The sequence below is a fragment of the Sinohyriopsis cumingii genome, chromosome 6 (genome assembly GCF_028554795.1).
Source record: "Sinohyriopsis cumingii isolate HCF-2022 chromosome 6, ASM2855479v2, whole genome shotgun sequence".
NCBI classification, from domain to species: domain Eukaryota; kingdom Metazoa; phylum Mollusca; class Bivalvia; order Unionida; family Unionidae; genus Sinohyriopsis; species Sinohyriopsis cumingii.
In genome coordinates this window covers 10,082,724-10,093,959 of record NC_142966.1, presented here as the reverse complement: position 1 = coordinate 10,093,959, position 11,236 = coordinate 10,082,724, and positions in this window count along the sequence as shown.

The following is an 11,236-nucleotide window of genomic DNA, read 5'->3' as shown; positions in this document are numbered from 1 at the left end:
TGTTCGCAAAATCTCCTAGATATTCAAATCCCCACTTGACCTACAACGCAAAAGAATGTTCTGGAAAACTGCTTATTCTTATGAAAAATTACACTAACTCGTTAACATCTTGTTTGCTGCTAATTACAATCAATACAAACTTCAGTTGTATATATACATGAGTAGATGAAACAACTTGTTGCTCCTTAATGTATTTTCATTACAAAGCATTAAGACCCCTGTGGACGGGTAACACGTGCACCAGGATATTTTTAATAAACGATGAAGGAATTATCAAGCTTCAAAGATTTACGTGCATGTTCATCACGTGCATCAACTTCAATGTGTGGAACTTAAATTCCGTATATATAAGTATCCTGTTTCCTTTGGGGCGTTGGATGGGGTGAGAGATGGGGCAATTATTATAATGGAACTGGATAATCGTAAGTGCCTATATATACCAAATCCAAACGTAGAAAACATAATTAGATTCAGAACTTACTATTCATCGAAAGCACCGTCACATTAGGAGCTGCTGCACAAAATATTTTAATAATAACTAGTGAACAATTGTATCAAATAGCATTTATTTATATTATATTTCGTTAATTATACCATAAAATTAATTAAGCCGTAAAATAAATAAATAAAAAAATATAGTTTATTTTGAAGTATCAACATATTAATATTGGTCTTACAGAGTGCTATATGTCATTTTATCTTCGCAAACCTGTGATGAGAACGTGTGATTTGTGAAGAGAGAGCATGCACTTGACTTACCTGCAGCAGATAAGTTGTGGTCTTTCATATGGGACCATTACACGCTTTTGCGGCCGTCAGTCTTTGTATGAACTAACTTTTTTGCCTATTGACCTCTCAATGGTCTAATGGGGAAAAGACTCAACAATAGCTCTCACCTTAATTGGATGCGATGAGCAATACTGATTATACTAGTGAAAATTAAACAAAACCCCAGGGACGATGGATGACTTTCGTCTCCTGCGCTCACATTCGTCGCTACAAATCATATTGATTATGCTTGTATTTGACATCCATATGTGATGAAAATGCATTCTTGTTAAATTAATGAAATAAGAAAGTATTGACGTTTAATGTGTAAGATGAACAGCTCATAGCCAACCCAATTTCCCCACCCCAAACATAAAATTCTATGTAACATGAATCGCTCGTAATCAACTCAATTACCCCTCCCCACACAGTCATCTCTTTTCAGTGCTCATTCAATTGAGAGGAAATGATAATCGGTTAGGAGAGGTAGTGTCTTTGGGTGTTGCGGAGAAGCAGTTGCACCCATGGGTGGAAGGAGTACGCATCCCATCTCAACACTCGGCTCTCAGTGCTGGACGGTTTGTCTACACACTGACCTGAGGAACTTCAAAAGCATAAGGTTACAGCGGCAGAATAGGCGGAAGAGGAGGATGCATTTTCATTGTGTACTACACCAGAAGAAGACTTGGATTTGCACATTCAGCTATAGTTCAACAGCCCCACTGTATTATGGGTTACCTTTGGGAAAACGGATGATAGATAAGCGAGTAAGCCATGACAAAATAATCCAGAGAGGAGATCCTAGTTTAGTTTCATGTCAGCTTAGACATCTTTCATCAGGTTCTGCAGCTGAGCTGGTTCTAAACTATATAGGCTCCCATTTGTTCTTAGGACGCCTCCGTTGACGCAGAGATATGCTCTAAGTAGTAACTAGGGGCACTTTAGCGTCAATGGAATTGGCATTACAGAGAGAGAGAGGGCCCCGGCACTTTCGCGTCAAGGGGAATTTAACATGGATGGAAACTCTGGCGAGAAAGGGAATTTAACACAGGCAATTTAACTAAGCATATTGTTCCTGTCGAGCGTCAAGGGGAATGGAACAGGGGTGACATCACGGTACTGGACACTGGGGAAAAATGGCAACAATGTTGCAAATGGCTGACTTCAATCGGGTGGAGCAATTAGTAACATTGTTGCAAGTGGCTGGCCTCAGATTGCACACATGTGTAATAGGTACCTGTTGCATAATCGCTATTCTTGTATCCGGTATATCTATATAAAGCATTACCTAGGTCTGAAATTATACTGGCGTTGTTCATAAATTTGCATAACGATAATAATGCTATAAATAGTTTATAATCAAGGAAAAGACCAACACCAAAATGGATGTGACTAAAGGTAACGCTAAAATTACGAAATTAACCCAGAATTTAACGGAGACTGAACATATCCTGGAACATCAGATTACATTAGTTTAGATTAAAATTGATACACCTAGTAACTGTTTATAACCACAACTTCTATAAAAATCCTACAGAAAAACCAGTTATATATTTATAGTCCAATTTATGACAGTCCTTTCTAAAAACCCTAGTATCTATTTATAGCTACAACATTGAGAACGTCGTATGGACAAACCAAAGTCTATATTTGTAGTCACACAAATCCACATTCACACAAAACAAACACTCATAAGTGTAGGGACAACGGGTTTGTTAAGGGCAAGACACACACATGCTAGAACACTCCAAACGTTAGGTGTTAGATTAGAATGTAAACAAAGAAGATGAAATTTCACAAGAGACTACCCCTTACAACACAAAAATATAACATCACTATGCTATCCAACATATCATACCCACTATCCAAAATGCCTTGAGTTTGCTTAGAATGTAAGATAAGGAGATGAAATCTCACAAACTTTATATCCCTTACCCCACAAAAATACTATTCTTTACACGCACTATACAATCCATTGCATCATACTCACTATCCAAATGCCCTGTGTTAGCTTAAAATGTAAGTGAAAGAGATCAAATCTCACAAAACGGACTATCTCTTTCACTACCAAAAATACTTTGTGGTAAAATGCTAGTATCTATTTATAGTCACCACTGGTAGGACATTCCTTTGGAAGAACCTAGTATTTATTTTTAGCTACAACTTCCTATGAAAAACCCACACCCACTATCTATTTATAATGTAATCTTGTAGGAAGTCCTATGAACTAACCTAGTGTCTATTTATTTTCATGACTTAAGTCTATATTTATAGCCTCAAAATGTCTAGCTTCAATGACGTCACTGTACTGAACACTAGGGGAATAACGGCAACAGTGTTGCAAGTGGCTGACCTGAATACGCGCTACTGTAGGTAGGTAGGTGAAATGAATTTGATAGGGACAAAAGGAGTTTTCATGGGACAAAAAAGACCAATACATGCACACACAAACGTACGCGCGCACACATACACACAAACAAACATACAAACCAAACGAACACGTCCACACAAACACATACACACAGAAACGTACGAGCGCGCGCGCGCGTGCACACTAATGCACACACACACACACACACACAGAGGGAAGAAAAAAACCCCAAATCTACTATCGACAGAGGGAAGAGGAAAAAAAATATACTATCAACACAGAAGGTTGGGAAAATAAACCCCAAATATACTATCTACACAGGGGAAGAGGAAAAACCCATATCTACAATCCACACAGAGTTGACAAGTAAAAAACAAACCCTACATCAACTATCTACACAAAGGGAAGAAGAAAAAATAACCCAATATACACTATTCACACAGAGGGAAGAAGAAAAAAGAAACATTATATATTATCCACACAGTAAAATAACCCATTATATATGCTATCAATAGAGTGCAGAAAAAAAAATAGATACTTTCCACACAGTAAAGAAATAACCCATTATATATATATATACTATCAACACAAAAAATAACCCATTATAGATACTATCAACACAGATTGAAAAGATTTTTTTTGAAAGCACCTAAACTATCAGCTACAATGACTAACTCTACCAAAGACGCACCCACCCACCCACCCACCCACACTCCAAAACCCATTATTATATGGAGTCAGTGTGTGATTTTAGACAAAAAATCAAAACACAAAATGATGGATGAACAGACTGACTCTTTTTTCCACTTGTATGCCTAAAGTGCGTACGTGAAGGAAAACATCTCCTTCATTTCAATTCTAACTAAAAAATGACCCAAAGGGATAGAGAGAGGTACAAGAGCACATACTCATGCAGTGTCAATAGAAACAGAACACACCATCCTTATTACAAAAATTCAAAACCAAGAGAGCCGTTTTCTTACTGGTCTATTCTCTTTTAGAAATTAGTATGAAATTTCACATCATGGCCAACGCATCGGCTAAAACTGTCAATTTTTCCATTTCCTTCTCTTCACTGGCACAAGTTCTTCCTCATCTTCAATTTCTTATTCTTCTGAGTTCCTCTCCTCTTTCTCCTCTTGTTTCTGTTTCTTCTCTTTCCTCTTAGGGTACACTGAAGCCCAGTGTCCTTTTTTCCTGACAAAGGTAACAGGTATTTAGACTTTTGTCTCTCTTTCTTGGACGAAATAGGTATTCTGGAGATAAATGCCCATTTACCTTGCAGATATAACAAACTTCATCAGCACTTGTACACTTTCGTACGACTCTCATCAAATCAACGACCAGAAGGGTAAGTTTTGTTGCCACTTTCGCCTGTGAATTATGCTTTCGTATGACTCTTAGCAAATCTTTGATCAGCAGCTCGATCTGTGCTGACTCTTCCATCTTCTTGATCGTTTTAGAGTTGAATGAATACTCTGACTCTAAGACACTCTCCCTATCTACAGGGACCTGCTGCGTATGAAACCTAGCCAAACGAAATTTTGCAATAAGATGAAACGATTTCATTGGGAAAGTAAGAGGCAGCGGCGTGCCGTGTCGCCTCACACAAGAGCTGAAGTGTTAGCTCAAATCCGTGCCAGCAATCTTGAAGACGACATAAGTGAGCTTGAATCAACGCTCTCCACTTATGCCACAAAACCAAGAGTCGTGATTCACGCCGAAAGAAATTAGTTTGGTCCATAAACAAATATTACCACATTTGAGAAATGCAAAAACGAACTTCCAGAAAATTCAGAACAACGACTTACACCTACAACGTGAAATGTTAAGAGTTCAAGTAGTGTGTAAAACTTAGTCAAATTACAATTTTATAATCAAGACGAAACGATCTATTTTTCAAGGAGAACGGAGACACCAAGCGACAATGGCGATCCTTGTCACACAACACTTTTCAAAATGTGTTGGTAGAGGTTTGTGCTAGTGATCTACACGTTTAAATTAAATGGTTTACGTCAATAATAATAATAATAATAATAATGAGGACTTTGTATAGCGCCTAATCTTTAGAAGCTCTAAGCGCTTTACGACATTAGACAACCTATTACATAAAAACATATATAATGATATGATTACAAAAAACAAACACCATGAAATTAGAAAACATAAAAAACATGCTGAAATATTTAAGGTAGGAAACATTATTAGGTCTTTAAGCTTGTTCTTGCAGTCGAAATAAGTGAGTTTTAAGAGCACTCTTGAATGGGATCACAGTGTCTTTGTGTCTAAGTTCAGTGGGCAATGCGTTCCACGTTGCTGGCCCTGGTATGCAATAGAACGTTGTCCGTATGACTTCGTTTTCATAGTGGGAATAATGAGTATACAATTGTCAGAAGAGAAGCATAATTATCTTGCTAGTGTGCACACATAGGTGAGGTCGGATAGGTATGTTGGACTAGAGTCCGACAGTGAAACGTAGCACAGAGAACTAATTTTGTGTTTGATTCTGGATCGAATGGATAACCAGTGTAGGGTACAGAGCAGCGCGGACGTGTGCTTTGATCGTGGTTCTCAAAGTATGATCCAAGCAGCTATGCTTTGAACTTTTTGAAGTTTCTGGAGGAGATATTGAGATGAACCAGACAGAACTGAGTTACAATAATCCAGTCTTGAAAGTACTAATGAACACACAAGTGTTTTAGTGGCATCAACTGAAAGATATTTGCGAATGGAGGTGATGCGTCTCAGCTCAAGATATGTAGCATTGCATATGTTCATGACATGTTGGTGCAATATGAGAGTACTGTTCAGAGTAACACCTAGATTTTCTACTGACTGTGTGAATTTAATGTTGGTGTTACTGATATTTGTTGTTTGAGGTAAAGGATGTGAATGTGAAAGTCTTTGTGTTGTGATCAGAATGGCCTCAGTTTTATCATCATTCATCTGCAGCTTGTTACATGTCATCCATGATTTCACATCAGAAATGCACCTCTCTACACCTTGGATGGTAGCATCAACTTCTGTTGGGTGGCTAGATTTGTATATTTGGGTGTCATTAGCGTACAAATGGTGAGACACTGGATGATGATCTATGACACTTTAGGGCGGCTGAGTGTACATAATGAATAGAACAGGTCCAAGAACAGACCCCTGTGGAACACCACAACATAGATTAACTGGGCTGGAGTGTATTCCATTTGCAGAGACAATTTGTGTCCTGTTGACCAAGTAGGACTTGAACTACAGTAAGGCTGTATCATGAATGTCAAATACATGCTGGAGACTGTGAAGTAATATATCATGGTCTATTGTGTCAAATGCTGCAGATAAATCAAGGAGGGTGAGGACTGTAATCTTCCCACTTTCCATCCTTCTTTCCACTATCCAACGGAGAGAGAATGTCATTAACTACTTTTAGAAGAGTAGTTTCAGTACTGTGGCAAGGGCGATATGCAGACCGTACATTGCTAAAAAGACTGTTTGAATTCAGATGAGATACAAGCTGGTATAGAAAAACCTTTTCTAAGATTTTTTATATGAATGGGAGATTAGAAACTGGGCGGTAGTTCTTTAAATCGTTATGGTCTAGTGTTGGTTTCTTCAGCAGAGGCTTTACTATGGCAGTTTTGAAAAATGATGGGAATTCACTGGATGAGAGAGATGTATTAATAACATCAGTTAGAGAAGGTAATACTGGATCTAAGCACTCAAGCAGCAGTGATATTGGAATTGGATCAGGTTCACATGACATTGGTGCACTCTTCATCACGATTGTACGTACGAAATCCATAGAGACAGGTTCAAATGCTACTAATGGTTGCAGCTGAAATTCTGTATCCCAATGTATGGTGACTACGAGTCAATTGAAATTGTGGTGTCAAGCTTATCTCTAGTGGTGTACATTTGTTCCTTGACATTAGCTTGTTAGTAAACTAGAAGAGCTCTTTGCAGATGGAACTTTTCATGATCTTAATACTGTAGTGGGCTGATTTCGCTGCATGGACTATGTTTGTGACATTCTTCTCTTCATATCTTTGCGTATGAATAGTGAGTCTGGTGGAAAGCCAAAGCCTCTCAGCTTTACGGCGGTCTCTTTTAGCAATGCGAAGCTCATCCCTAACACTGCTATACCACGGAGAACACTTTTGAATTGATACTCTGCACTTGGTAGCTGGGGCATGTTTGTCGAGCAATGAACGCAGACAGTTATCGAGTTGTTCTGATGTAGGAGGTAAGCAAGTTGTTAGGTTTGCTTGGATGTCATGCATTAGTTTGGTTCTATTTATGATACGGAGGTTTCTCTTAGTAGCAGATAAAGGTGGAGGGTTAGGGACTGATACATCAAGATGGCATATAATGCAGAGGTGATCTGATGCAAGTTCGCAGGATACCAGGAAGACCGTAGAATGTTATCATCAGGTCTATGAAGAATCCAGTCTAAAATGTGACCATGTTTATGGGTGGGTTGGTTAACTGACTGTTTGAGGTTGAAAACATTAATGGAATCTAGGATTTTTTATGTGTTTGGGTTTCCGAGACGGTCAAAGTGACAGTTGAAACCTCCAAGAATAATCAGGTTGCCACCTATCGAATTTCCATACTCCAGGAGATTCGGAAACTGCTCCAATAAGAGAGATTCAGTCAGCTTGTTTTTTCTACTAGGAGATGGGCGGTATAGGCAGAAAAAATAGGCTAACCTTTGCTCCAGTATGAGTGTGGCTGCTATTTCTTTGTAATTACATTTTTGTACAAACGATATGTGTGTAAGCGAAAGCGAACACACACACACACACACACACGCACACAAGTGTTACTGCATTGGGTGACAGTAGAACGGGCAGTACTTTAGTCTGGAGTATTTTGAGAGATGGGCAGACAGACTTAACAGTACATATGAGAGAGAAAGAAAGAATGGTAAAGAAAAAAATAAAAACAAACGTAGGACACCATTTTTGGTTGTTATTTTTTTTTTGCGGTATTATAGGACAAAGATGATAAAGAAAACCATACATTCTATGTGAAATATGTTCATTGTTTTCATTCATTCACCAATTTCATAAAAAGGTAATGTGATATTTATTGTCGACTGACTGCTTAACATCTGCTTAACATATCCCAAATTTAATTTTTTTGGGGCACCAGACAGATACCCACCACCCATTTCCAAAAAATAAAAGTATTTTATGTTTGTGTGTTTCCCCCTCAGATGTGTTGTATGTTTTATTTAAAACAAAAATGTATATCAAAAATGTAGTTTTTAGAATTTTGATGGGGTATTTATGTTTCCTTAGTGTTATCTAAAGGGTTGTTCGTCGGAGCCTGGTTTCCCTTACCTTGCTCGAAGTTCCTTCCCTTGAAATTTTGTGACCTTTGCTATAGGTCGCCTAGGTCTCAGTGTTTGCTATATGTAGTGGTGCTATATTGTGTGCATGCTTTATTTTCTGTATGTTTGAGACAGCAAGTATAAATCAGATATCTTTCCCAGTTGTATTTCTTCCTAATTTGGATTCTAGATCCTTTATGATATATTATATTTTATCTTTTAATTTGTTTTATGGTTTTCGAATTTTAAGGATGGAACGGTGTACTATTTAGATTTGTTATTAAAAAATTCCTATTGTATTATTCGAGTGATAATATGTGTCGTTCCTCGTAATAGTTTTTAAAGATGTTGATAGGTAGGTTACGCTCCATCCAAGATCCACACTTCTTTTATTCTCTATGTGTTTCTCCTGGGTCGAGTTAGGCCTCCTTTATTTAGTTTATCTGATTATTCTTTATTGAAAGATCCAAAATTGTTTAATGAGACCACATTTTTGTATAGTGGTCAACCATACAGTGCTGGAGCTGTATGGCTTTTAAGATATAGAAGAAGTTAGTAGGGTTTTAAACTAAGTGTTATACAGTATGTATTTGTGTCTCTTTTGTCTGTTTATCTTCTACATGGGGTGTTTTCAAAGACTCTTTCATGGGTCTGTCAACTTCGCATAGCACCGTGTTACTTACCCCCATGATGTCATCGCCTTTTACTTCCCCCATATAGTTTCCCTGTATCCATTACTATATGTCTTTAGAATCTTCTTTTAGCAAAAAAATAAAAAAAAATAAAAAAATAAATAACAATATTTGATATATAATTTGACATTTTCTTTGAAATATGGCTGTTGTGGGGTGAGAGGATGGGGTATGGGTATGGCATCGGCTCGCATTTGCGATACTCGACCCTTCGGTCTGTAATACCGATTCCTCCCTCCACCTCTCTCCCCCAGTTCCAACATAAATTGCGTTATATCAGTCTGACGGTAAGTATCTGTTCGTCGTAAGACATATTGAGTTTTTGCTGTGGTTAATATTCTTATTTGTACCACATATCTTATTTAAAAATCTTTATCACCTGTCCACAGGATATCATCGTAGTTACTATATAGTCTATAATTTTTAGAACGATTTTGTTTTCGTAGTCTACATCTATGAATAAAATGTTATTTTTGTTAAGCTTATATTTTTTGCATATTTCCATTATTAACTTTGACCTATTATGTTTAGTTTTATCACATTGGGCAATCGTATGTAGTTTGGTGAAGTTCGCTGTTTTACATAAAGTGCATTTCGGCACTATCCTGATCATACGACGTTTGATTGCTTCTTCGCCTGTTAGCCAGGCGTTGTGCAGGTATTTAAAAATTATACTTTGTGTTTTGACAGATCTTATTTTTGCCCAATTTGTCCAAGTTTTTGTCCAATTTACCCCCCAGTTGTCCTGCTCTACTCTACATTTTATATTTTTGGTTACCTCCTCCCTAATCCAAGCGTGACTTTTACTTATTTCTATTTTCCATAAATCTGTTTTGTCCCTATATTTTAAAATTAGTTCTCTTATTTGTTTAAATTTGCGTGGTACTTCGAATTTTTTTAATTAATTTGTTGTTTTTGTATATCTCTGGTCGGTTTCTCAAGGTGAAACCGAACCAGTAGATGTACAGTGCTTCCCGCGCTGTAGCCGGGTCTGATTGTAATTTTTTTAATCTATTGATTATGTTAGTTAATTTTAGTAGTAGGGGGCTCGGCAACCCCAAGCCCCCTCTACTTTTGGCCCAATATAATGTCTCTTTTTTACATAATGCATTTTATGATTCCATATATAATCTATTATTTCATTGTCTATTTTGTTTAAAAGTTTATTATCCATATCTATGGATTTAAAAATATAGTTAATATTTGAGTATAAATAAGTCTTGGCTACCTGGGCCCGCTCCATGATACATAATGGCGCCATGGCCCAGATTTTCACATTTTCTCTTATTTTGTTGATAATATGTTTATAGTTTTCTACAGCTTCTTTTTTACCAAAGTAAACCCTTACAGCCTTTACCGTGTCTCTCAGTAGGTGGGTAACCCAGGGTGGTTGCCCCTCCAGTTACCTATTTTTAAGATTTCGGTCTTGTCGTGGTTTTTTTGGGAACCCGAGGCTTTACCAAATTTTTCAAATTCTTCTACTAGATGCTTATAGCATTTCCCCTCTCTTATAAAGTTGGTGCAATCATCTGCATGCTGAAGCATTTTTAATTCTTTTTTTAGGTTTGGTATTTGTATGCCTTGTATTTCTGGGTTGTTTCTTATCTTGTGACTTAGAATTTCTATTGCCATTACGTATAATAGCATTGATAGTGGACATCCTTGTCTCACTGATCGTTGTATTTCAAATTCTTTCATGCATTTTCCGTTTACCTGTACACATGAAGTTATCCCAGTGTACAGGATTTCGGTCCATTTTCGGAAGTTGGGTCCAAAACCAAATTTTTTTAAAACATTCTGTATATAGTTTTGTTCTAATCGGTCGAAAGCTTTCTCCTGGTCGAAGAGTACCATAGCACCCTTCGTACCAGTTTCATTTATGTAGTCAATTATAGTTTTAATGTTTAAAATATGGTTTTGTATATCCCTCCCTTTTCCCCCACAAGTTTGATTTACATTAATTATTTCGTTTATCCCACCCTTTACTCTATTTGTTAAAATCCTACTTAAAATCTTATAGTCCGTGTTTAAAAGTGATATGGGCCTCCAGTTTTTAATCTCGTCTCTATCCCCTTTCCC